At 36.7% G+C, this 27,297-nt stretch overlaps 1 long non-coding RNA gene across 1 annotated transcript in view; it reads left to right on the top strand.

Annotated features, from left to right (window-relative positions):
• LOC112607792 overlaps window positions 1–27,297 on the top strand; it is a 127,147-nt gene that overhangs the window by 31,069 nt on the left and 68,781 nt on the right. Inside the window, exons 2-3 of the long non-coding RNA XR_003115906.1 lie at window positions 21,133–21,279; window positions 23,477–23,598. This is a non-coding gene — a long non-coding RNA (uncharacterized LOC112607792). The remainder of the gene's footprint in view (window positions 1–21,132; window positions 21,280–23,476; window positions 23,599–27,297) is intronic.

Here is a 27,297-nt window from a genome sequence, read left to right as displayed (position 1 = left end):
TTGGGTCTCCGTGCATGCCTGAGTGGCTGCTCTGCTAAGACTCCATGTAGCTGTCTGTGTCAGACTGAAGGCCTTAATGGAGTGAGTTAACAAGGGGATCTCCTGATCTGAGGATTGCAAAGATCTGTGAGAGCAGTGTGGGTTCCCAGGGTTGCGCATTCACTCACCACTTCTCTGGGAAGGGAGCTTCCCTTGACTCCATGTCTCTCCCAGGTGGGGTGTCTTCCTGCCTTGATTTGCTCTGGTCTCCGTGGGTCAAGTTGTTTCCTTGATTAGTTCCAATGCAAATACCTTAATGTTTCAGTTGAAGGTGCTGTATTTAGTCACCCCTTTTGCTTCTCCCTGTGAGAGTCACACACATTAACTGCTTCTAGTTGGCCATCTTGGCCACTGCTGCCCTAAACCTTTCTAGCCAAAAACAAAACAAAACAAAACAAAATGTTAATAACATGTTGATCGACCTCTTCTCTCTCTTTAAATTTAATCACTCTGAATTTTTTTTACATTTCTTTACACTGTTAGGCTGTTTTATTTTAAAAATTGGGCCGGGCACGGTGGCTCAAGCCTGTAATCCCAGCACTTTGGGAGGCCGAGACGGGCGGATCACGAGGTCAGGAGTTCGAGACCATCCTGGCTAACACGGTGAAACCCCGTCTCTACTAAAAAATACGAAAAACTAGCCGGGCGAGGTGGCGGGCGCCTGTAGTCCCGGCTACTCGGGAGGCTGAGGCAGGAGAATGGCGTAAAAACCCGGGAGGCGGAGCTTGCAGTGAGCTGAGATCCGGCCACTGCACTCCAGCCTGGGCGACACAGCGAGACTCCGTCTCAAAAAAAAAAAAAAAAAAAAAAAAAAAAAAAAAAAAAAAAAAAAAAAATTGTAGCTCCAGCTCTTCCTGGATTACTTTTATATAAGGAACATATCTCAAGAAATAAATAAAATTCACATTCAGATGCAGAAGAATCTATTGGGAAAAATTCAGAGGACAGGATAAAAGCACTCAGAAACAATGCCAGGAGAAGGCGTTTATCACATAATATAGCTGATAAGAGTCGCTCAAAAATTTTTCTCTCTCTCTTCATTCTTACCAAATACAGAAAGTGAACAAAACAATATTAGTATTAGAAAAAAAATCTAAAAATAATGACCTTTCTGAATGAAGACTGCTTTTTTTCATGGTTACTCTTTTTGGGGTACAGTTCTATGTTGATTTATTCAATTTATCAAATAGCCATTCAACAAATATTTATTGAGTGTCTATTATGTCACAGGCACTCTTTTTGGTCCTTAAAATACATCAGTGACAAAGAGTAAAAGATTCCTGTTCGTGGTTCTTACATTCCAGGAGGGATAGCAATTTCTGTTGTAAAGGTAATCACACAACAGAAATGCGAAATGATATTGATGCTGTAGGGAAAGGAAAAATAAATGAAATAAATTAAAAAATAAATGTGACATAATATTTAAAAGAGGCTATATTTTATTGAATAAAAATAAAAGAGACTATGTTTTATTGAATATGCTCCCTGTTTTATACTATATCATAAAACATACAAACATACAAGATCTGGCTTTTAAGAAATCAATATCTTCATCAATATCTTCATTCAGACGAATCTAGATTAGATTACTCTGAATCTAATCACATAGAGACTTGTCTGACAAATCCAGATTTTTTGGATGTTCTGCAGGACTATTTGTCAGGACATTTCACAGGATTCTAAGACAGAATATTGGTGTCCATGCTATGATGATTCCTCAGCTCCTCCCATCTGATAAAATATTGATTTCTTATAAATATAAAACATATAAACACATTTAAAATATTTTTTGTTATATGAGTGAATCAATAATAAAACCATTATCTCAGTAATCATAAACTGATTTCAAAGTGATTGTTCATCTCAGAAAAACCTTGGCAGTCAAAATAAAAGTTTCAAAATACAGAACTTAGTATTGAGTTCTGTAATTTTACAAAATTAAGGCAGTGTTAGGTTTCTAATTTTGCGATTCACATGTTAAATGAATATTCAAAACTCAGTAGCTAATACTAGCTAGGGTTTTAAACAAGACATAGTTAAAATGAAAGTTTAAAAAAAGAATCATAAACATTGGTATCATCATAATGGCAGTTTTAGGATTTTAATTTTGACACCCTAGTCTCAAATTTGTGTTTAATGTGGTTATATAGCTAGGCAGTGCTGAAGTGAAAGTTTCAAAACAAATTAAAATCAAAAGTTAAGAAAAAAATATGAAGGCAATTTTAGGGTGTTTAATTTGGCACTGTAGTTTCAAAGTAGTACCTGAAACTTAATAGCAAAGTATCAGATTCATTTATAAAACAATGTGACTGCTCTTTCTGTATGGTTTGTGAAACATTTATGCAGTGTCACTTCAGAAAACTCTGCCATTATAGACTTGAATTGATTAAGGATATCCACTCCTTTCCTTGGCATGATACAAATAAATTACTAAAGTATAATAGTGACAATGATAAATATAAGTGACAATACCACCATATTACCATGAAACACTTACAGATTGATTATGGTATAATGCAATTTAGCATCTCCATATTTTTGAAAATGAACTTGTTTCTCTATCTAGCTTAATTTGGGACAATTTGGACATCAAAAAGAATGACAATGCAACTTAAACCATACAAAAAAAAAATAATAATAATCCAAGGGGTGGTAGTGAAAGTCTTCTTTCTAGAAGAATAGCAGCTAATATACATAGAATGAATCTTAGAATTAGAATATCAGTATATATATATATTCATATATAGTGATTTTTTTTTTTTTTTTTTTTTCGAGATGGAGTCTTGTTGTGTCACCCAGGCTGGAGTGCAGTGGCGCGATCTTGCAAGCTCCGTCTCTCGGGTTCACGCCATTCTCCTGCCTCAGCTTCCCCAGTAGCTGGGACTACAGGCGCCCGTCACCTCGCCCGGCTAATTTTTTGTATTTATAGTAGAGACGGAGTTTCACCGCGTTAGCCAGCATGGTCTCGATTTCCTGACCTTGTGATCCGCCCACATCGGCCTCTCAGAGTGTTGGGATTACAGGCGTGAGCCACTGCGCCTGGCTAATTTTTTGTATTTTTAGTAGAGACGGGGTTTTGCCGTGTTAGCCAGGATGGTCTCGATCTCCTGACCTCGTGATCCGCCCACCTCAGCCTCCCAGAGTGCTGGGATTACAGGCGTGAGCCACCGCGCCCGGCCGAAAATCACTATATTTTGATCCCCTTTCCCAAAAGGTGACAAAACCATTGGTAGACAGTGGTTGGGAAACAGAATAGTCTCAGGATATCACTCCATGGATTTATTTATTAATTAAAAAGAGAAAATGTGCTTTGAGAGAGAGAAAGCTATTACCGTCTTTACCAAATAGAAGAGCCTGATCATGTGTGGTCTGAAGTTTATTTAAATGGGATTCCTGATGGAATGTTTAGTCTGAATGCAATCACATAGAGACTTGTCTGACAAATCCAGATTTTTTGGATGTTCTGCAGGACTATTTGCCATGACATTTCTATTTGCCATGACATTTCAAAGGATTCCAAGAGAGAATATTGGTGTCCATGCTATGATGATTCCTCAGCTCCTCTCATCTGATCTCTGTCCTGGCTTCCATGACTTTCTTTGTGGTAGTTAGGGTGTGATATGTGCCACTGAGGCCCACACCTATTGCTGTATGTGCTGTTTGGGAAATCATCTTTCAGGGCTGTGTGATAAAAGAGCCATGGGGAAATGTCTCTTCCAAATTTAATCTTTACATTATTAGAAAATATTTTAATAACCTGTTTTCAAATATTTTCTTATAATTTTCCATTTTCATGTATTTATTCTGACAGTTTATTTTATCTTGTGTTTGTAATCACTAAGGTGTTAGTATTGTGATATTAATATTACATGATTTAAATTAGGAAAAATGTGTTTTCTATTACAAAATGGATAGTGGATAATTTAAGTACAGGAAGTAATATTTTCTATATGGGACCATTTCACTCTCTGTAATTTCCTGAATTCTAATTCCCACCGTAGTGAGCTATAACTTTACTAATCAGTTTTCTTACAATTGATTTTAAGTCTATTTTGCTAGATCTAAAGACATAAAGCTAAAAGTTCTTGAAGAGAAGCACATTTTGTTACGTTTATAACTTGAAATATCTGGTTTTAGTCAAAACTCACATGTCATACTGAAAAAAAGAAGGGAGGTGTTGTCTTTTCTTGAGGAGAGACTTCTCTGCAGTTAAACAGCTCACCACGTGTTTAGAGTACATAGACTATACACTTCCTCCTTTGTAATGTAGATGTCAGCTTTTTGCTTATAGAGTTATCATTGGCATGGAGGTTATACAGGGAAAGTAGTGAAAAATGTAGCCAACACCAGGAACCTTAGAAAGTGTCTGAACTTCATCTTTTCTGTTGCTCCTTTGCCCTTAGGAGGTGAGTGTGAAAGAGTTTGGGCTAGGAAGAGATTGCTTCTTTTACTCTATTTAGTTTGTACTTCCTATCTGGGTATTTGGCAATAAATGACTCATTCTCTTTGTTTGCCCTGGTGTTGAAAAATTTTCCCATATGCCAGAGAAAAAATGTTACAATGATACTATGTAAAATTGTAAGAGGTGGAACAATAGGAGGTATGGAAGTTCAGCCCTTTAAAACTATTGGCAGAGCAGATTTTACACAGGCTTCAGTTAAGTAGACCTGAATGTAAATTGAGCTCTGCAACTTACTAGGTAAGTGACTTTTATCCTCTTTAAGATTTAATTTCCTCATTATAGGATATAATAATACAATTTTTCTGAGGTAAGTATTAATTGAAATAGTATATGTACATTCTAGCATACAGTGATCCCCTAATAAATGGAAGTTATCATTAATACATTGCTAGGAAAAGAAAAACATATCACGGAACAAATGATGTAACTGTCTTATTGATAACAGGGGATGGATTCTTGTGGACAAAAAATTTATAATTGAATTTTCAAGGGGTCATTTCTTTCACCAGCTGTAGTTAGGTTTGCTCTTACGGTGACAAAGAATATGTCTGTTTAACTTCTTAAACCAGCATCATGGAACATTAATTAATAAACAGAATTCAATGTATTTGCAGGGCATTTTATTTTTTATGCAATCATTTGTATATATCACCTTCACAATGCATGCCACATTCTCAGACCGCCTATTATGTTATTTTCTTAACATTTCTCTTCAAATTCACTCACCTTTTTAAAAACTTCATTGAAGTCTCACTTAAGCACATAATTTGTAAAATCATGGGTTTGTTGTACAAGTTATGTTTTTCTAATGCACTCTAAACCAAATCCTTAAACGAGTTACACCAACAATCCATATACCACCCATAATCATCTCAAGTACCTCCAGTGCTTGTTACGGCACTTTGGAAAACACTAACATACATTATTCTCCTTAGTTTTTATAATAGTTATATGAGGTGAATAGAGAAGGCATAACTATACCTATTTTAAAGATGAGAAAAGCAGGTTCATGGATAAAATCTCATAGTAAATTGCTAGAATTGGTCCTGATACTCATGCTTTCTTTAGATCAACCCAGTGCTCTTACTGTAATTAATACCAAATTCTTTAAGGAAACTTAGAGCTAAAAGCAAAATTTTTTATATTTAGACCTGACTATTTTGTGGTGACTTGAATATAGGTCAATATGAAAAAAAAAAAAAAAAAAAAAAAGAAAAAAAAAAAAGAGGAAACAAAGAAACTGAGAGTAGATCACCAAGTTGTGGTAGGTTAGCGTAAGATGGCTTTTGGTTTTCTCAGCCTTCTAGTAGTCACAGCTTTGTGTAATCCCCTCCACTTGAGTAACTTGCTCCTACCAATAGAATATGGCAGTAGAGTAGATATCACCTCTCTGATAAGTTTACAGAAGATTGTGACCTCTGTCTTGCCAGAGTACTTCCTCTCTTGCTGGTTTTGATGAAGCAGGCTGCCATAGGAAAGAGGCTCACATGGCAGGGACCTGAGGGCAGACTCTGGCCAACAGCAAGCAGTAAACAGATGCCCTCAGTTCAACACCTCTCAAAGAAATGAATCCTACCAACAGTCAGTTGTGTTATCTGGGAAGCAAATCTTTCCCTAAGGGAGACTTCAGATGAGGCCCCAGCTTTGGTGGACACCTTGATTGCAGTCTTGTGAGAGACTGTGAAGCAGAGCTATTCTCAGAATCCATAGGTGTTTTAAGCTATGAGGTTTTTATTTTAGGGGGAGAGTGGTCATTTGTGATTCAGCTATGCATAAGTCTACAAGAGTCATTCCAGAAGTGATTGAGTGGAGGTAGAATCATGTGGCTGTGAGCCCCGGGCACTTGGAGTTCTGATAGAATTGTGACTTCTAACACTGGACACCTTTTCTTTCTCTCTTATTCTCCCATTTTTTTCCTTTCTTCTTTTCCTCCCTTCCTTCCCTCTACTTTTTCCTGTACTTGTAATAAATAGAGCAGTTGGAAACACAAAAGCAATGTCTGTGTCTACAAAATGTCATTATTTATACTTTATATCCACATCCACAATGCCCTGCCTAGGGCTTCATGGCTGAGGTGCATCTGTAGAAGGTGCTCAACAAAGGCTTGGCTGTTGGTATTACTGAATCACTGTGGAGTTTATTCATTGTTGTCCATGCCATTTTGAATTTTCATTTATGAGAGTGTCTTTATTCTTTTAAAGAGCTTTGTTTGTATCCTCATGTTTTCTCTCTCTCTGTTCCTCCACAGGCAATTTATAGCACTGATCTGTCATCAATACCACTTGCTGTCTTAGATGTGAAGATGATTTTTCCTGCAGGGATTCCCTCTACAAAATTAAACACACTGGGCATGAGGAAATAATATTCATGCTTTAAATTGTCTTTTCAATTCACTACACCAGGGGTCCCCAACCCCTAGGCCACAGACTGGCCCTGGTGTAATGAATAGAAAAGACAATTTAAAGCATGAATATTATTTCCTCGTACCCAGTGTTTTTAATTTTGTACCGGGCTGTGACCTGTTAGAAACCAGGCTGCACAGCAGAAGGTGGGCAGCAGGTGAGCAAGCATTACTGCTTGAGTTCCGCGTCCTGTCAGATCAGCAGCGGCATTAGATTCTCATAGGAGCACACACCCTATTATGAACTGCACATGCAAGGGATCTAGGTTGCGCGCCCTTTATGAGAATCTAACTAATGGCTGATGATCTGAGGTGGAACAGTTTCAACCCAGAGCACCCCCCACCCACCTGCAGAAAAATTAACTTTTACAAAACCAGTCCCTGGTGCCAAAAAGGTTGGGGACCACCGCTGCACTACACTACCTAAAAGATTTTCACTTTCATAGTATTGCTTGCTTCTGTTTTACATGCACAAGCACCTAAAGCTAGCCTTCTGGTAAATGAAGGGGCAGAGCAGATGGTGCAGGAGTATATACGGATGAATTTGAATCACAATTTCCTCACTGTATGCCAGCAAAATTTAGTAATAGCACCTAAACATACAAATGCATATGTAAATGAGTCACACTATAAACACTTTTAACAAGTACTGGCAAGTCAGATGGCAGACTTACCCCGAAACCTGCCACTCCAATAAAAACCTCATAATTAAAAACAAGGCTGTCCGTAAAGCATAACATATAATAATTATTTGCAACTGGTACAAAGCTAGATTAGAAAGTTAAAAGTTATCTTTCTCAGGTAAAAATGCTTTTCCTTTGCAGTATGCAGCCAGCAGATTATCATCCATACTTTGAGTAGTGAGATGCCACTTGCTCCAACAATCAACACCTTTTGACTTTGGTCCAAGAAGAGACTGAGGTGATGCAGTTTCACCTGTTTTGTAAGAACAACACTGGTATTTGCCATCTATTGACAGAGTGCCTACTATGTGCCAAATGCTTTGTTGGCACTGAATATGCTATCTCATTCCAGTTTCTTTATACTCAGTGAAAAACCAACCACATTTATATTGCACTGAGGCTTAAAAATTCGTTTACTGACTTGCCTAAGATTATACAAGTAGTAGGTGGCCATAGCAGGGTTTGAACCCAAGTATGCTTGCTTCCCCAAACCATGCTTTTTAAAAAATCAAGGGTGTAGCTTTGATGAAAGATGTGAAGTTAATGAATATATGAAAGCTGGTGAATAGATACAATGTGGCCTTAGGCCAGATCCTGTTGAACATGTGGTGGGATAGATAAGAGAAGGTTCTTCTCTGTTGCTACCTGGTTCTCAGTTGGTTATTACTTGATGTGCTTTCCATATTAAAATTCTATTATTCTGGTCTATAAATTCACCCACCCAGGCTTGCCTAAACTAATTAAACCCTGAAATTTGGCATGTCTTTTTTTCAGACTGCCTCTATGATAGGTGGTGAGAATGAAAATGGAATTAAAAGTTTTGTGAAGCTATAGTACTACTTTTTCATTGTGTTCCTCCCTGACTTTCTGCCTTAGGTGTTTACTTTGGTGAAATATCCTGGGAGAAACTGAGGTGAAAAGAAGCCGGAGTTAGGATTGGGAAAGAGATGAAGTAGTCAATAAAATTCAAATTTCTTGTATTCTGAAATGCAACTCTTCTTTCTCCAACTTGGTTTTGGACAGAATGTCTTAGGGTAGCTGTTAACAAAGAAATTGATGACAATTAACTCCCATTTCTCAGAATTTCATCATTCTTTGAAAGTATTTATCATACCCAAACTTCCAAAAATCCTTAAGGCATACTACAGTGTAGAGGTTGGCAAACTTTTTCTATAGAAGTCCTGATAGTAGCTTGTTTCGCTTTTGAGGGCCATAGAATTTCTGTCACAACTACTCATCTCTGCTGTTGTAGTAAAGACTCACCCATAGACAATACATGAATGAATGAGTATCTATGTTCCAATAAGACTTTTAAAAATAAAATTAGGCAGCAAGACTGATTTGACATAAGGGTCATAATTTGCTGACCTGTGGTATAGTGATAGGAGTTCAACTAGAGTTTGATTATGGCTCTGCCATTCTAGTTGAGTATTTTTAGGAAAGCTATTTAATTTAGATTTGATGTAGTTTTCTTATATGTAAAATGGGGATAATAAAACCTGCTTCACAAGACTTCTATGAAGAGTAAGCTATGTAGCTAAATATAGCAAAATATCTGGCATCTAATAGATCCCTAATAAATGGCGACTGTAATGATTATTATCATTACTGTATTATTTTAAACATTTCTCTTAGTTTTTTTTTAGGTTGTTTGTTGTCTAATGTATTTAGAGAAAATAAGTGCTGTTGAGGGCAGCTGGAACTGTTTTGCTGGTTCGTCATTGAAGTTCTAGTTCTTGTTGGTGCTTATTTCATAATTATGAAACTAATTCTTTTGAAAAGAACTTGAAGTAGAGCAACAAGAATTAAGAGAGAACTAATACCATTCTCTCTCAGTCCTTATTGCTCTACTTCAAGTTCTTTTGAAAAGAATTACATAGATATGGGTGCATGTGTTTACTTTATTTCTTTATTTTCCTTGTTGGGTAATCGTGAACATGTTGATTGGCATCAAACATGGGTCTCACCTATCCCCACGGCAATCAGCTTCTGTTGACTTGAATTCGGACTAGTCCTGGTGGCCCTGTGAGTGGGAAAGTCTAGGTGTGTCTAACTTGGTCTGTGGTTCCAGGAGGGGTTGGATGCACCTGTTCTACTTGTGGAATGTTGGCACCAATATAGTGGCTGCTTCTCCGAGTATTTGCCTTTGTCTTCTTTGTGAAAGGTCACTGGCTGGTTTGAGCTACTGGGCTGTTTATGCCACATCCTGTGCATGCCACACTGGCTTTCTTTCTGTGGTGTTTCTAGAGATAAGTTTGCCTCATAGGAGTCAGACTCTGTGGCTTTTTATCATTATAGATTTTTCTAGAAGGAGAAGAGGCCATGATCACATCTGAGGAATCCGAGTCATTGTAGACATGTACTGAATTAAAGAGAATTTTTTGACTAAAGGAGAAAATTGCATCAATCACAGCGAAAGAGATGCCACAGGACAGGGCCTGGGGTGTTGGCTTAGCCACAGATGTAAGGGCTACAGTTAACAGACAACTTTCAGTTTCTGCTATTGGAAGGGATGGTCAGTCCTTCCTTCCTCTCTTTTCTTGAGCCCCATTTTTCACCTTTCTTTTTCTCTCTACTTTCTTATGATGAAGAATAAAGACAAATGATAACAGATCTACCTGCGGCTGATATAGGGCAGGGAATCCATTTAATAACAAAAGGTGGGTCAAAAATCACTTTTCTCCTTTCAAATTGAAGTTATATTGTGCATGGGCTAATTAGATTGAATGCTGTAAACATGAAGATAATGCTTGCAAAGCAGCTACAGAGACAGAGAAAAAGCCTAAAACAACCAGTAGTGCTTAGGACCAATAGTATAAGTCTTCACACACTACATTTGAATAATACTGTAAGACACAATTTTTTGATAGGTTAAATAGCAAATCCAAGTCCCCCCAAATTATAAAAAATTGTCATTATAATTCTAGCGGTGTAATACACAATAGTGTGTAAGTTGCATCAAATAACAGTCTACAGCCTAAATTGTTTCCTCCTGCTTTTTTCACTTCTATGCATATTTTTTTACTTCCATGCTAGAGCTACCTCATTCTTTTAAAATTATGAACTATTCTATAATTTATTTGCATTCCCCTATTAATATATTTTTAGCTTATTAGTTTATTTTAAAAGGTTTATATTTGCCTTCTAATGGCAAAGTTAGGAGTCGTGTGTCCATTTAACAGGTGGTATTTTCTTGTGTAACTCCTCTGCCTTCATGTAAACCTTTGAGAATGATCTCTTGAAACAAGGCTAAAATGCCTTTGGAGAGGTATTATAGATGATCATATCTACTTTGTGCCTATTTCCATGACTTAGCTGCATTAGAGGCCCAGCTGTATAGGTGTAACTCAAAATCTACCAAAACTAATACTGTGGTTAGATTCTGGTCAAACAAGTTGCCACTGTTCCAGATGTAGGATGGGATTGAAAGGTGGCTCTTCCACACCCTGACATCAATGTACCAATTTGCCTCTGTGCATTCTTTCTCCCCTTCTCCCTTTACCACCCTCATATAATTATTTGTGTACATGTCTGGCTTCGTCACTACTCTGATGGCAAGGATCACGCATGCTTTATTCATATTTGAATTATTCAAGGATTCTACTCTGGGTTCTATTATGAGGCTTGGCCTAAAGTGGTTGTTCAAGAAATGTGTGTTAGAGAAATCATACATAAACTAGAAATTCTCATTTGGATTTGTGTATCTGAACAACTAACTTACAGCTTCTTCAGTGGGATAAAGAAGAAAAATGGGGTTTAAAGTACATACTATTCAGTATTAATGTAGAATTTAACAGCTGCCATCCAAGTGCAGAATCCTCTAGTTTCCCAGTGTTAACCTCCCTTCTATCTCTAGCCATGTCTCAATGCTGGGTGACTCTTTCCTGGCATGTTCTGGCAAGACTCCACCTGGTTTGCGTAATCTACATTGGCTTCTAGTTTCCACAAGAATTGTTTATATGCATTTAATTTTAGCTCTTGGGCTATAACATGTCATTGTTCTTTTTACTTATCTCCTCTTACTTTTGGAAACAGGGCAGGCATCTTCGATACTTGCTGTTCCTGTTTGGTGTGCTCTTAGATTAATTTTAGCTTTGCTCTTCAGCTTTCATGACACTTCAAGACATTTTCCAGTCATATTTCCTGTACAAGAAAATACAGACTATGTCACCACAAAGGGAAGTGGAGATTGGGGGGCATAATTTAATTCATTCAGGGAACTCGTATATTGGTGTGAATGGAAATCAAAGCAAGGTATTTGGATTAATTTATCTCCTTTGGTTGTTCTATATTCAATTTAGAGGATAACACATTAAGCTGTTACTCAATTTTGTCTGTTATGGTCATAGTGAATCTGGGAAAAATATATCTGGGGCTTAGTTTTCATATTTAGGGGAAAATGAATACCCTAGGGAATAACAATAAACGTTAGGGAAAATAATATTTTCCTAAGAGTAGGCAATGAAAAACTGAAGGTACTCAAAGCAGTCTTGCACAAGTGCTTTGAAAAGCCTCTTGCACAATTTTATTTCTTTATAGTACTTACACAATCATATTTCATAATGGCTTGCTATAAACAATGTTCTTGACAAGAAGCTTAAAGATGCAAAACTAAAGGAAGCACTTTTTGGAGAAAATACTTTTATATTTGCTTACTTCTACACTATAACAGATGTAAAACTATGGATTTTTTTCAGTGCAATTTTCAAATGTCAGTTCTAGGAGACAGGAAATGTGAAACACTGTAGGAGGTATGAGTTTGCCACCTAGAGGAGAGAGATGAAATTCAACTTTTCTCTGATTTCTTTAGTAGAATTAATTAATTTATTTAATTATTTACTCATTTAATTATTCAAAAATAATTATCTACCAAGCTTAACTATTTTGCCCCTGCAGATTTGATAAATCTGTTCAAGATTTATGAGCTCAAAGCAACCACAAAGTGCATCTTACTTTAATTGCTCAGCTGCCTCTTTTAAAAATCTTTTACTTTTAAGAGAGTATAACACAAATATTTGAACAATTCTAAATATCCATACTTGGGATGGATATTACTTTGAGCTCTTGCACTATAATAAAACTTTATTCTTTTGTACTAATTCAGTCCTTTTACTTTTTCTTTTTTAATGTTTAAGAAACAAGTTGGATATGGACAAGATGTAATTTCTTCTGTCAAGGAACCCACAGGATAACAGGTTAGTGATAGAGACCAACAATGCTGATGCATTTTTAATGAGGGGGATAATGTCTAGAAAAAATCCGTTATTTGGTAAAGACGAAGTATGCATGTGTATTCCTTTGTTTCAATTATTTTTAAAGTTAAAAAACAATTATTTATCTCCTTTTGTACTACAAGCAATATCTGGTGTAGTGTGTGCATAGTAAGTATTCAAGAAATAGTAATTTCATTGTTGACTTGGTTATGTTGGAGTGGAACTTACTCTGGAAGAGATCCTAACATTCATTTATCTGAAAAACTTTCCAGTTAGGACATGGACATTTTTTTCTTGTCAATATTTATTCTTAATGGGTTTAGAATTTTAGAAAATGGGTTTAGGGATTTAGAAATTTCTTTACTAAATAATTCTAGGGAACAATACCTTAAAAAATATTTAAAATGACAAAAATTTTAAACCACATCTAATTTTTTAAGGCCAAGAATCATTAAAAAGGGATCCAAAGCTTTAGACTTCATTGCTCGGTGGAACTAGAATCATTAATATCTCACTCAGAGGAAGCCATGTCAACTCAGTGGTTTAATCTCCTGTGAGCTTCCCATGTTCTCTCCCTGCAAGGACCATCTCAAATCCCTCAGCAGTCCTGTCTTTATGAAACCGGTATAATGTTTCTTTTCGTTCTTGTCCTTCACCTTCCTGTGGCAACAAGAGTCAATTCTCCATATGTAAATCCTCGGTCACTGTTTTAGCTGTATCTTAATTGTGCAACATCTGTTTACTCTGTGTTTTAACATCTGCATGCATAGCAGTGTTGTTGTAATATTTTGGCTGTAAGCTTCTAGGAGGTAGAGGCCAGCATTTTTTCCTCCATTTTTAGGATGAGAAAATACACATCACCACAATCAAAGTAGAATGACAACTGATAATAGATATTTGTATAATGTATATAGTCTCTTAAAAAAACAGATTATAGTAAGAAGTGGCTGAGCAATTAACTATGGCACACTGCATGGTTTTTCTGACCTCTCAGCTCCTAAATAAACTTTGCCAAATCTTCAGGCCCTCAAATTTTTTTCATTCCATTTGTTTTGGGCTGAACTGTGTTCCCCTGAAATGACTATGTTGAAGTTCTAACTCCTAGTGCTTCAGAATGTGACCTTATTTGGAAACAGGGTCATTGCAAATATAATTAGTTAAGATGCGATTTTACTGACATAGGAGAAGCTCCTAATCATGGTGTCCTTATAAAAAGTAGGATTTTGGCTATAGAGACATGCACTGGGAGAATGCTGTTTAAAGACTGGAGCTATGCTGCTAAAAGTCACAAAATTAACAGACGCTAGGGAAGAGACCTTGAATAAATTCTTCCCTGTAGCCTTGAGGGAGAGGATGGCCCTGCCAACTGCTAATCTCAGACATCTAGGTTCCAGAGCTGTGAGACAATTTCTCTTTTTAGGTCACTCAGTTTGTGGCACTTTGTACAGCAGTCTTAGGTGACTAACACACCACTGTAACTGTTGATCAAGGCAAGAGCCTGTGATCATGTATTATCTTGATTATTCCTCATCAGCATTCTATGGAGTAGATATTAGTGCCATCTATATATAAATTAGGAAATGGAGCCTCATAGAAATTAAATGACAAGTTCAAGCTTTCATGGCTATTTCAACATAGTGCCATTGTTTGAACACAAGTCAATTTGACTCCAAAACATCATTACTCTACTCAATTCTAGTTCAATCCAGATGTTCACAAACAACCAGACTATAGTAGAGATGTGGGTGGTGGGTTGAGAAGGAGATCATAACCAACATCGGACTGTCAATGAAGCAGGCTGGGAGAAATTATATGAAGCCAAGCAACTGTGCAGGGTACAGTAGAGATGGTCAGATTGTTCAGATATATGGATTCCATCTTCTGAGGAATGAACTCCTTGATATTCCTGAGTTAGTCCAGTTTAGGCAAGAGTAAACAGAAGGTAAACAGAAGATTGGAGACTGTGTATGCACGAATGCCTCCCTTGCAGCTGAGCGTCTAACATCATGAACAGCCACACTCACATGAATATAGAGATATATGATTTACAAATTAATGCAACATAAAACTCTCATGCAGTCGGATTTCATCTTATTGACATTTCTGTCAGATGGAGTCAGTGTTAGCATCTTAATTATATAAATGTGGAAACTGAAGTATTCAGGAGGTTCCCTGACTTCCCAGGCCACACGGTAAGCTTTGGTGCTAGAATGTATCTCTAGGCTTTCTCATTTCAACCCAGCATTCGTTATGCTGTTGCTCACTGCATGTAGAATCAGATTTGATTTCTCTGACTTTTCTTAGTCACTTCTGTGGTTTCGCACCACTCCCTCTCTCTCACTAAATAACTGCCTGCAAAAGTAAAAATTTCAATGAAAACAGAAAACAGATGTACCAGAAATGTTGATGGTATAAGCGGTAAAACTGGGATAAAGAGAAGATGTGTTGGAAAGTGGTGTCCTTTAATGCAACAGAAAAGTATATTAGGAGAAAAAGAAAAGAGAGAAAAATAGACCATCTGAAGTGGTGAGAGGAGCAAATGCTACAGATGTACCTGAACCTCTTCAGTAGGTGTGATCCTAAAGAGTTGTGTATAACAACAATGAACAAAAATAAAATGTACTGTGAAAATTATCTAGCTGTTGAGATCCTACTGTGCGATATTTTTCAAAGTGAAAACGCCAATCAACCCTGGCTTATTTATGGAGAAGACTTTGCCCCACTGTACCCAGAAAGTTTCTTCACAATATCACACATGCATAATAACCCTGACACAATTTTTGTTTACCAGGAAAAGATATAAAAGGGAACATTAAACTTTGTCTAGTTCTACTGCATAAACATGTGATAATGTGCATGGTGACCTTCTGTTGTAAATGGAAAGAGTTAGGCTCTCTGAATCTACTGCTGAAAGGTGAAAACACTTCCTTAGGGCTTTGAACTTCAGTTGGACTCTTACTGAAAAAAACACTACAAACTGTATTTTCTTTAAATTTGAAGATACTTTACATAAAAATCTAAAGCAGTTTGACTTATGTTTTCATCCACTTGAGAAGGAAACTCACAGACTCCAAAGCAACTGTTGTCTGTTTTGAAAAAAAATTCAGAAATCACCAGAAGCAATAGGGAGTGGCCTTGATTCCTGTTCTTTTATTTATGGGTAGCTAAAGTTCATATTTCTCAACATACCATAATCTCTGTGTAATTGGCCAAATTCCATGGTGGATAATTAGATCTAGCTTACCAGGGCAGATTTGGATGGTGAGAGCAGTCACACTGTTCTGGGAATATGTTAGCCAAGTTTACTATGTTTTACATGAGTTGACAGACTCATCTCACTTGCTGAAGGACTAGCCCAGCAGGTTCGACGGGTGAGATCACTGCTAGCTCATTCAGTGCTGGGCTTGGTAGGCACAAGAGGCCAAGAAATAAATAATGTGAACTTGGGCTTCAGAAGCTCTCTTTCCTATTTTCTTTCCTAAACCCTTTCATCTACTAGCTGTCTAGGGGCCAAAACATTTATTCATACATTTCTTAACTAATTCAACAAATATTTACCAACTATGTTTCAGGCACTGGGCACTAGAAATATAATAGTGAACTAGACATTTTCTGCCTTCAAGGGTCTATGAACAAACAATTACAATACTCAGTGAAAAATACTACAATTCACAGAGCTCAGTGATCCAAATCCTTATTATTTCTGTCTTTAAAAAGCAGAAAGTAAAAAATGCTCATAAAAGAGGATGGCATAGAAATGTATTTATGCATTGCAACAGATAAAATTAAGGAATGCACGAAGACTGTTTCATCTGTTTGGTTGTGAGTCAAGAATAAATTCCACCCTCCCTAAAGTACTCAGACTCTACCTTGCCCCATGGCCACCACTGTGGCCCAATGGAAGCACCAGTCCAGGGGGTCTCCATTCGTGCTGTCTTTGGGTGTCTTCAGAATGTTGTTTCACAAGTACTCAAACTCAACAGTAAGATTTTAAAAACTGTCCATAATATTAACCTTGGTATTATTATGTTAAAGAAAGCAAAATAGATATCACTGAATTTACTTCTCAAAAAAACCTTACGTTTCTGCAAAAGTTTCTTGAATTCTGACTCTTTCATACAATCACACAAGAATGGCTATACTTAAACCCTTCTGATCAATTATATCCTTAATATATACGACTGAGTGATGTGTTTTCATGACTATTAAATGTATACATGTTTGGAAAATCTATTCACAATAGAGTTTTATGATATTCCTATTAACAGGCTGTCATTGTAACATGTTTATGCAGGAATTGTAATTCTATATATTTTTATTTTTACCATCTTTTCTCCCCATCCCCCAAATTGTAAGGAGCTATCAGGTCTGTATTTTATTTGGTTTTGAAGCTTTAGGTTATTTGTAGTTATAATAGCCATATCAATTATTCATTTAGCAAAAATGTATTGAGTGCTACTATGTACTTAGATTTTTCCAATATTGTGAAGGATAATTGGCTAAAACTTTTCCACTTTTATTAGTAATCTGAGAGTTTTTTTTCTCTATGGATTTTAGTCACTGGTAAAGGCTGTTTCATACTCATAGATTTTTTTCTACAGTAAAAAACATATGATGTTGAATAAGATATGAATTACAAATTAAGGCTCTTCCACATTCGCTGCCTTTATAAGATTTTTTTTTCTTCATCAAAATCTATTCACACACACACAGACACACACGTGCTGTTTTGATTTTCTTCAGATATATCCAGTGTTCAGTTCTTGAGCACATATTAATATACTTGCCTAGATGAAGACTATGTGTCCTCAGGAATTTATAAGATAGCAGATGACAGATTTGCTTCTTTCAAAATGTGACTCTACCTCCCCACTTCTTAGGTTGTGAAAGCAGTTGTTTATGCTTTATTTCATTGTTTTCCAAACTTTATTTAAGTACCATCTTCATGATTATGCTATTCACATACCACCTGTACTATTATGCTTCTGAAAATATACTATGATTTTCAACTTAATTAAATTTGTTTAATAATAACAATATCTGTGGCCGAGTGCGGTGACTCATGCCTGTAATCCCAGCACTTTGGGAGGCCGAGGTGGGCAGATCACAAGGTCAGGAGATCAAGACCATCCTGGCTAACATGGTGAAACCCCGTCTGTACTAAAAATACAAAAAATTAGCCTGGCCAGGTGGCGGGCGCCTGTAGTCCCAGCTACTGGGGAGGCTGAGGCAGGAGAATGGCGTGAACCCGGGAGGCGGAGCTTGCAGGGAGCCGAGATCGCGCCACAGCACTCCAGCCTGGGTGACAAAGCGAGACTCCGACTCAAAAACAACAACAACAACAACAACAACAAAGCCCCCGAAAACAATATCTGTTACATCACTAGGTTGATGTGCTAGTTAAAAAGTTTTAAATATACTTTAATATAAATATGTTACTACTAAATTATTTTTTTGTCTGTATGCATCCAAAATCTTGCCTTTAGTAGTACTACACATATCATGCTTTGGGAAACTCTACCCATGAGATTCACCTTCAAGTGTGAGGAATGGTAAAAGAAAATACAGAAATAATGATAGTAACCATAGCAATGGTAATAAGAGCTATTGTTTATTGAGGACTTTACATATGTCATTTATCTTATTTTATCTTCACAACAAATTTTAGGCATGAATATCAGATAAATATGAGGCAAAAGGGCAGGAAAGAAGGAACAGTGGAAGTCAAACTTTTTTTTGCCTAGGTCAGGTATAACTAACACGACATGATGTTTTAGTATTTGTACTTTTTTTTTAGTCAGCTCAGATTTCACACCTGATTATTTTACAAAAATTTGGATGTGATGGTGGAAGATTAACATACTTATTTTCAGCAATTATTATGGAACAAATTAGATAAAGATTGTAAAATGCTTAGAAACAGAGTAGAATATCCTATAATTAAGTTATCAAACAATTACTCTGATTATTTTTCACAGTAGTTCAATTAAAGTGTAACTTTGGGTCTGTTAGTATACATGAGTGTGAATGCTCTGGAGTTTTGATCCTTGGCTTTCCTGTGTAAGTATATACGTGTGTGTGTGTGTGTGTGTGTATGTTATTATCCTGTAAATAACTGAATTATAGTACAGTGATTCTGTAAAAAACACTTTAGTTATTAATATTCCTTGGTGTGAAGTTCACATTAAAAATTGTTATATTTCCAGAACCTAGATTTTACCTGTGAAAGTCAATGCATCCTTCTTTTAATCCTCTGCATTGGTTTTGTATAACTTGATGAAATATGACATGCTTCTCCTCCCTCCCCCTCCTTCCTGTGCCTGTATCCCCACCAGTTTTTTTCTATTCCTCTTGGTATCTGGACTTCTTTTTCTGCCAAATGAGTCAGTAAGAGAGGAAATGTTTAACCCACATTTGTCATCTTGGCTGGGAAAGAAGTTTGAAGGCAAAAGGTGCCTGAATATGTTTCACTAGGATGCTGACACAACCTTTTTGACTCTCTCCTGAGAATGCTACTCTATATTCAAGTTATAAAGTACTAAATGATCCATTTCCACCATGCATACATTTCACATGATTAATACTTATTTTGTAACTTTTTTTGTTGAGAAGTATTTTTCTTTTGGAAAAATATAATTTATTTTTTTTTGTGTGTGTGTGTATTTATTTTCTTTTAATATGTGGTCTCCCTACACAAAGGATTTCATTTTACAAACATGAGCAATAGGATTAAGAGGATAAAGGAAAAATAGGAGAAGGGGAAATATGAGTATCATGATAAGGTAAAAATGAATTGCTTGTATTCTAACATAGAATAGCTACTACCTGTTGAGTGTTTGTTATATATTAGACATTTAACACTAATCAAAATATCTAATCTAATGAAATAGTCACTGTTTTGAATTTTTTTGGATTTAGTAGATGTAGAAACTGAGACTTAGAGAGGTTAATTTACTCAACTCCAAACTGCTAATCACTGGTGAAAGCGGAATTTGAATCCTCTGGTTTTCTCATCCAGCACATCGTCACTATAACCCTTATAGTTTGCTTTTGGCACAAGTATTCATTATTAATGGAAATGCATAGTATTATCTCAGCAAATGTACAATAGTTTAGCTTCACTAAACTAGTCAATTTTTTTTCTAAACATCAATACTTAGGAAGCAAAATAGGCTGGGGGAACAGTAGTTGTCCTGGTGGCAGCTGTGGTGCTGATGGAGGAAGTGGTGGAATGCATAGGCTGCTCATGCTTTTGGTCACAATGAAGGTCAAAAAGTAGATCACTTAAAGTCTAAAGTCATCCTTGGGTGTCATACTCTTCACCAAAAACTAAATAAACATATAGACTTAGTAATATCTATAAAAGTGAAGATATAGCACTATAAACTTCTACCATAAAGTAAATTGTTCAAGATTGTGGTCCAAGCTCTTCAAAATGCTCATAAATCAGAAGGTGCATTTATTAAACAATATTTTATATGTACCTATAATAACACAATACTATACTACACGAATTGGACCTAAAATGAATTCACTTGCTATATTAAATATTAAACATTAAATAGACAGAAACTTTGTTTGCACTGGACTTAGAATGTAAGAAGAAAATTTGGGACAACTTCAATAGTTCAGGTCTCCTGAGAAACCCTTCAGCTTCTTTTTTTCCAAATAAATTTCTCTGTAGCAAATGGAAGTCATCCAAATGATTCCCTAGCTACCTCAAAGTACTGTAATTTGTCTACTTCACAAAGTAGAGGGCTATATCTAGCAATAATTCAAGAGAATGCAGCGACACCCATTATGTCTTAGGCACTATGCTAGGAACTTTATGCATATCATTTAATTTGATTTTAATAGTAACTTCATGAAATAAATCATCATAATAAATCACTATTTCAGATATTGAGAAACCACAGAAAGATAGAGAAGTTAAATAATTTTCCTGTGAAAGACCACATCAGTGATGAAGCCAGAATTTGAGCTCATGTACTTAACCATTGGACTACTTGCCTGCTCTGTCAAGGAACTGCTAAGGTTGTCATAGAGACTTGACTGTGTATAGATAGTTGTTTCAAGAGAGAAAAAAGGCAGGAGGATCTGGGGCATAGGTTTAAATCAGGCATTGGCATCTGTATTAGAATTGAAAGGTGGAACTATTATTGTGTTCTATTTATTGAGTATAGGTATACCATATTCAATGTATTTCTTTGCTTCATACACTAGCCAAGGTGATAAAAGGTTTATGAAGAGGGATTAGGAAATATCTGCTATGTTTAGGTCACAGTCCAACCAAAGGATTAATTAACATTTGCCTATTTTTTCTCCTACATCCAGTCCCCCTTTTGATGAGAATAAGCCTCATTCTGATTCAACAGCAGAGATCAAAGAAAAGATTTCTGTTTTCTGGCCACCAGATATATGTTATCTGTGATTAAAGAACTGAAAAACACACATCAAAGGAGCATTCTCCTGGAAAGAGAGGTAATGAGATACAGTGAAAGAAAATGTAGATTCTTTAAATCACAGTTACCTAGGATCAAATCCTGTGATTAGCACTTTTTAGTAATGTAGCCTACTTCATTTCTTTGAGCCCTAGTTTATTTTTCTGAAACATGAGGGTGATCTAAATTGCTTCTGGAGTAGTAATAAAGATAAAATCCATGTGATACAGGTAAATTCATGACAATAATAGACATGAAACAAATAGAGTCTTTCATCTCCCTCCTTTGCTCAAGCATTGCTTTGTTCTTCTCATCTCCTTTCCATTCCTTTTTCTTTTCTTCCTCTTTGTTTTGTCTGTACACAATAGATTTTCCCAAGCCTTAAAACTTTGTATTTATATATTGTTGCAGCAAAATGTATAAAGGAGAGACTCATTATTTGCATCCATTTATATGCTGATATAAATATTTCATCCTCACAAGTTTCAGAGAGAAAGACTGGATGCTGGTGATTTGGTGGGAAAGAAGCAACTATTTCTGTGATTTAATTTCAACCTGAGCATTAAAGAGGCACCCCTTCACTACTGTTAGTAACTCCATGCTTCCAAGAACTAATGAGCTGAAGAACTTAGCACTTGTGATGGGTTAGTCAAGCAAAAATTATGAAGTGAGTGTAACATTATAGTACATTACAAATACTGACATATATTATTATTTATTATGATTCTTATAGCTCATTTATACAGTACAAAATTCCTTCCATCATTTTATGAAGATGTTATACATATACATAACAAAACATAGCTAATTAGATACAAAGAATATAGAACCAAATAACTCTTTTCTAAATATTTTCCCTTTAAGGAGGTTTTGCAATCCAGCTTTGCTGTGGTTAGACACTGTTGATGAGAAAACTTTTTTTTTTTTAAAAGACAGGGAATCATTCTGTCCTCAGGCTGTAATGCAGTGGCACAATCATGGCTCATTGCAGCCTCAACCTCTTGGGCTATAGTTGTCCTCCTGCCTCAGTCTTCTGAGTAGCTGGGACTATGTGGTGCGCACTCCCATGCCCGGCTAATTTTTGTATTTTTTTTTTTTGTAGAGGTGGATTTTCAACATGTTGCCCAGGCTGGTCTTGAGCTCCTAGGCTCAAGGGATCCACCTGTCTCAGCCTGTCAAAGTGCTGGGATTACAGGTGTGAGTCACTGCGCCTGGCCTAGATGAGAAAATATTGAGTTGGAAACCCAAAAGATGACATAAATAATTTGATATATTTTAGAGCTGGATTTCAACAACTTTTCAACACTGTCATCCTGTAAATGTCTTTCCATCCTAATCCCATTGCCCATGCACTCAGCAGAAGTGTGTGCCTCTAAGGTGGATACTGGTATGAAATATCTCAGCTGGGGCAGGCTCTGAAAGGGAGAGATCTGGTTAAAGTGCTCATACCAAACAAAGCTCCTCATCATGCTGGCCTAACTCTCCCAATCCTGCATTTCTCAACAAAACTTTTTCTTCTTCTCTTTCCCATAACTCCCGTGGAATAATTTCCATTGAATTGCATGGAAGAGGCTGTTCATGGGGTTAGTCTGGCAGTTAAGAGGTCTCCATTGGATCTTTTCATTTTGCAATCAGTTTCACACATATACATACATACTTTTCTTGGAGTCATAGTTCATTCTCAGGTCTTTTAGAGTTAAATATCTTTCATTTCTTCTTTTAAGGTCTTACTTTTTTTTTTTTTTTTTTTTTGAGTTTCATGGGAGATAACCAGTCGCCAATCCAATCCATGTCAGGGGAAAAGTATGACAAATGAATGAAATTTGTAACCACCTTGGATGATGGAATAAGACATTTGGGAGAACACAGGAGAAGTGGGGAGGTCAAGGAGGGATGGCTCTGTGAAAATTTTGCATACTCTTGCCTGAGGTCTACTCTTTCTTGTCATGTTGGTGGCTGTTGTGACAATGAGAAATATTTAATGGCAAACTTAGTCTTCTAATTTGAAAATGGAAATCATAACAATTCTTGCCTCATAGGGATAGTGTGAGACAAATGAAATAATCCATGTAAAAGGTATAGTACTATGCTTGCCATTCTGTAAGAGCTCAACAAATGTTCGCTTTTTACCTATTAGTATCAATCTCAATTCTAAAATTCTATTATTTAAGTGTTTTCCAGTGGTGTTTCTAAATAATATCTAATAACTAGGCTAATACACTATGTGGTTCTTCCAGGGTTCAAGCATTATTGGTAGGTGTGCTGGAATCCTTTCCCAAGTCAGTACTGCTTTCTAGAACAAAACTGGGAGATCCAGTTGGAATGTATCTAACTCCAAAGAAACCATCAGAGGTAATAGGTGGGGGATATGAAACAACCTTTTAGACATGAACCCTAATTGAATAAAAGTTGCCAAGCAGCTCATCCCAAACATCTGAAGAAGAGTTTTAGTCTAAATGGAATGGCTGGAGAGTACAGGAAGAGTTCTTTCCTGCTCTGTCTAAACACAAGCCTCTGTGACATTTATCAAAGAAATGCAGCCCTTTAAAGCTGGGTATAAATCCCAAAGGTGCTTTCCTCATGAAGCTTCTTTTGTCCTCTGCTTTTAGAACTCTTTCTGCACACTGCTTTCTCTATGTCACCCTCCAGTACATCTGCTCTTACACAAGGGGCCCCACAGGGACTGGCCCACACACCGGCCAGGGCACATGGGCCAACTTTTAATAGCAAAAGAAAATGCTAAATCCTAGAGTAGGGATAGATGAGAAAAATGGCATTCTTCAGAGAGCCAAGATGGCTCAGATTAAGATCAAGGTCCCCGAAGTAAGACAGACCTGAGTCTGAATCTCAATTCCAACAATAAATTTGTTTATACACTTAAGGCATCATGTATAGTACTGTTAAATAATAGATACTTTACAAGATTGTGACTAAGAGGAAGCAAAACAATGTCTGTAAAGTGTTTCATAGATTGGCCAGCATATAGTAAACATATAATAATTAGTAGCTATTATTATTTTTCCTTAAAATATTTTTTTTCTGGCTTCCTAGCAATCATAAAATTTAGTCTTGTGTAAACTCCATGGCTAGGACTTGCAGAATTAAAAATGGTCTGAACAATTTAGACATTGCCTTTTTTTTCCTCAAACCAAGGGGTGAATTTTTATTCTAAAATATCCAGATTGTCCATATTACTTAACCAGTTAAGTGGTAAGTCTGTATTTCTCTTTTATACAATTGGGAAACATTAAAAAGTTGAATGTATGTACTGTACACATACATGCACACACATAGACTTAAGTACATAAATGTGTGTATACCTTCTATAGCACTTAGCTCATCTGTTCTTTCCTATGACTTTTTCTATAATCCTGTGAGGTAGATTTTATATTATCCTGTTTTATGGTTAAAGGAGAAGGGAACACAGAAAAGCAGCCTGGCTTGGCCAGAGGCCTTGCAATTGATTACGTATAGAGACAGGGAGTCCTGACTGCTTTTCAGTTTTTCTTCCTCTGTACTGCTCTGATGACTGTGGAAGTGAAATACTTCTTTGGCTGCCAAGGAAGTCCCAGCTGAAAGGTAACCAAAGGAAAGGAGTATTTGGGAGCAGCATGGCTGAAATCCAGTTAACAGTTAAAATCCCGTTGGGCAATTTCTCCTTAACTGACAATAGGAATTGCTGCCACTGTCCTGTCTAGCCACTTTCAAACAGTGGGGATGTTAACAAGAGCTCCCAGTGAATGCTTCCTAGGGGAGCAGTGATTGCTTTGGCTAGCTTCTGCTCTAGCAGTTTTCTGGCAGTGAAAAGTCTGTACTAAGACAATTGGAGGTGGTAATCATTTGCTAATAACCACCTCAGGCTTTTGGCACCTAATTCGCTGGCCCGGTCTAGGGAAGCTCCTTTTGCTACCTCATGCTTCTTGTCATGTCAATCTGCTTATCTAATTTTGCTGGGAAATCTGGTATCACCCTTCAAATAGTTCACCTCAGTGGGATCCAGTTTGTGCCCTGCAAAGTGCTCAAGGAAGAGTCTGATGGGCTCTGACAAGCAAACAGCAGAAAGAAGTTTTGAAAAAACGGCTACTGTTTTTGCAGCTTTTTCACTGTGGTTCCATGGTGTTTGAAATCAGAATGTAATATTGAATTAATGACACAAGGAAACACTTGGATGTTCATATTGTCTACTTGGTTTTCATGAACCTCACATGGACTGGCTTCATCCTGTTTCAGAGTCCATTCAACTGTAATTTCCACTCCACTTCCTGTGCAGGCCTTCCTCTGGTTTGTGGGCTGTACATTTCAGCCTGCTCCTTTAAGAGGCCCCCTGAGCTGAAAATGAAAGAGACTTTTTGTTGCTTCTGCTACTTGCTTATCATCCATTCCCAATCTCAGGTTTTCTTTTTCTATTTTTTAAACGCGAGTAGCACTTTTCCAACTTGTGTGTAGCTTTTTCTTTCAATTCTCTGCTCTTCACAGTAATTGAACAAGAGCTAGCCTCCTTTTCCAAACGTTGTTTTTGTAATACCTTTATTCCCAAAGAGTTATGCTTATAAGACTAACATAAATATGTTAAACTTGCTATTGATTTGATGATTTCATAAACCCCAGACTCCTTGAAATTCTGCAGGTTTTTGTGAAAGGACTTGCTTAAAATCTTTGCTAATCTACCTGAATTTTCTTCCAAAGGCAGTTATATACAATGTTTCTTAAAACTAATTCTCTAAATTTGCAACTTGTCAGCATCCTACTGGGACTCTCAAGGGTTGATAAATCATGGAGAGTAGGTATTCATATCGGAACTATGAAAGCTCTATGTAGTAAACACTACTTAAGAAGGCCCTAAATTTCATAAAAAATTCAGAGATTTTTGTGGAGATTCATAAAATGTATCCTTTATATCAGTGAAGTTTTTGCTTCTAGGTATATTATACTCACATTGAAACACTCCAGGGATTTTGTTTTCAACCTGAATATACTGTGTCTATTTATAACCTGGATAGATAAACTAGATGCGTACATTTACAGGAGTTTGCATCAGCTGCTGCTAGGACGTTTTCCTTGTGTTAGTTAAGATCCTGTGAAACAACCCTTGACATTTCACTAGCTGCACAGTTTGTAATAAAATCTACTTTAGCCTGAGGTTAAATGATGACTGTGGTCCTCACAGCATGGTGGGGGATCCTGATGGCCAGATAAAAGGAAACTCCACATTCTCATTTCTGACTTCCCTACAAACTTATATTAAGACCTTAATTGAAAAACTTATTGCCTCTTTCACCAAAATATTGCAAATTTTAATAGTTTCCCCCAACCAAGAAATGAAATAACAAACACTATATTACTTTTGTCAGTGCCCTTGAAATTTTAAGGCTGGCTGGGGGGCTTCAATGTCTGACTCATTAAGTGTTCTATATATAGAGCCCTACATGGTCCCTAGAGCATAGTAGGTACTCAGTGAATGAAATGAATGAACGAAAAGCTAGAGTCACATTTTGGTGACCTAACTGTATATTTTCAGAGTAATGTAGTTTTTAAAAAAGGACAATGATAACATGTTTCTACGAAGAGATGCATGACAGATAACACTTCTCAAGAAGAAGGAATTTAGCTTCTGTCATTTGATCTAGGTGTTCAATTACAGAGGCATTGAGAATTTCCTGTGGCTGGATAAGGGCGAATCTTTAAGGCAAATTGAAGACCCAGGCTGCCCATGTGGACATCAATACTCCCACAGAGCACTCTTCATGAAGAAAAGTGTGGGCTTGCTGTCTTTTCATCAAAACTCCTAGAGTTTGGCTGACTGCCTGGTTTATCCCAGGACATTAGTCAGCCCACAAATCCCGCATTTGTTTATTCAGTCCAGAGCAAGTGAATGCTGCCATTCTCTCATCTCCTTTGTTGGCAACACTTTGTTAACCTGAATTGAGTTCTGCAACATAAAATGAAGTGACTAATCTTTTGGGGGGTTCCCCCTCCCAGGTTCTTGTATAAGCAACTAAATCTATACACCACAAAGCCCCATGCTGTCATTTTTTCTCATGCTGCCCCTTTATTTTGA

This window comes from Theropithecus gelada, chromosome 15 (assembly GCF_003255815.1).
Source record: "Theropithecus gelada isolate Dixy chromosome 15, Tgel_1.0, whole genome shotgun sequence".
In the NCBI taxonomy this organism is placed as follows: Eukaryota; Metazoa; Chordata; class Mammalia; order Primates; family Cercopithecidae; genus Theropithecus; species Theropithecus gelada.
The sequence above is the reverse complement of the archived record's forward strand: the minus strand, read 5'-3'. Positions and strand labels throughout refer to the sequence as shown.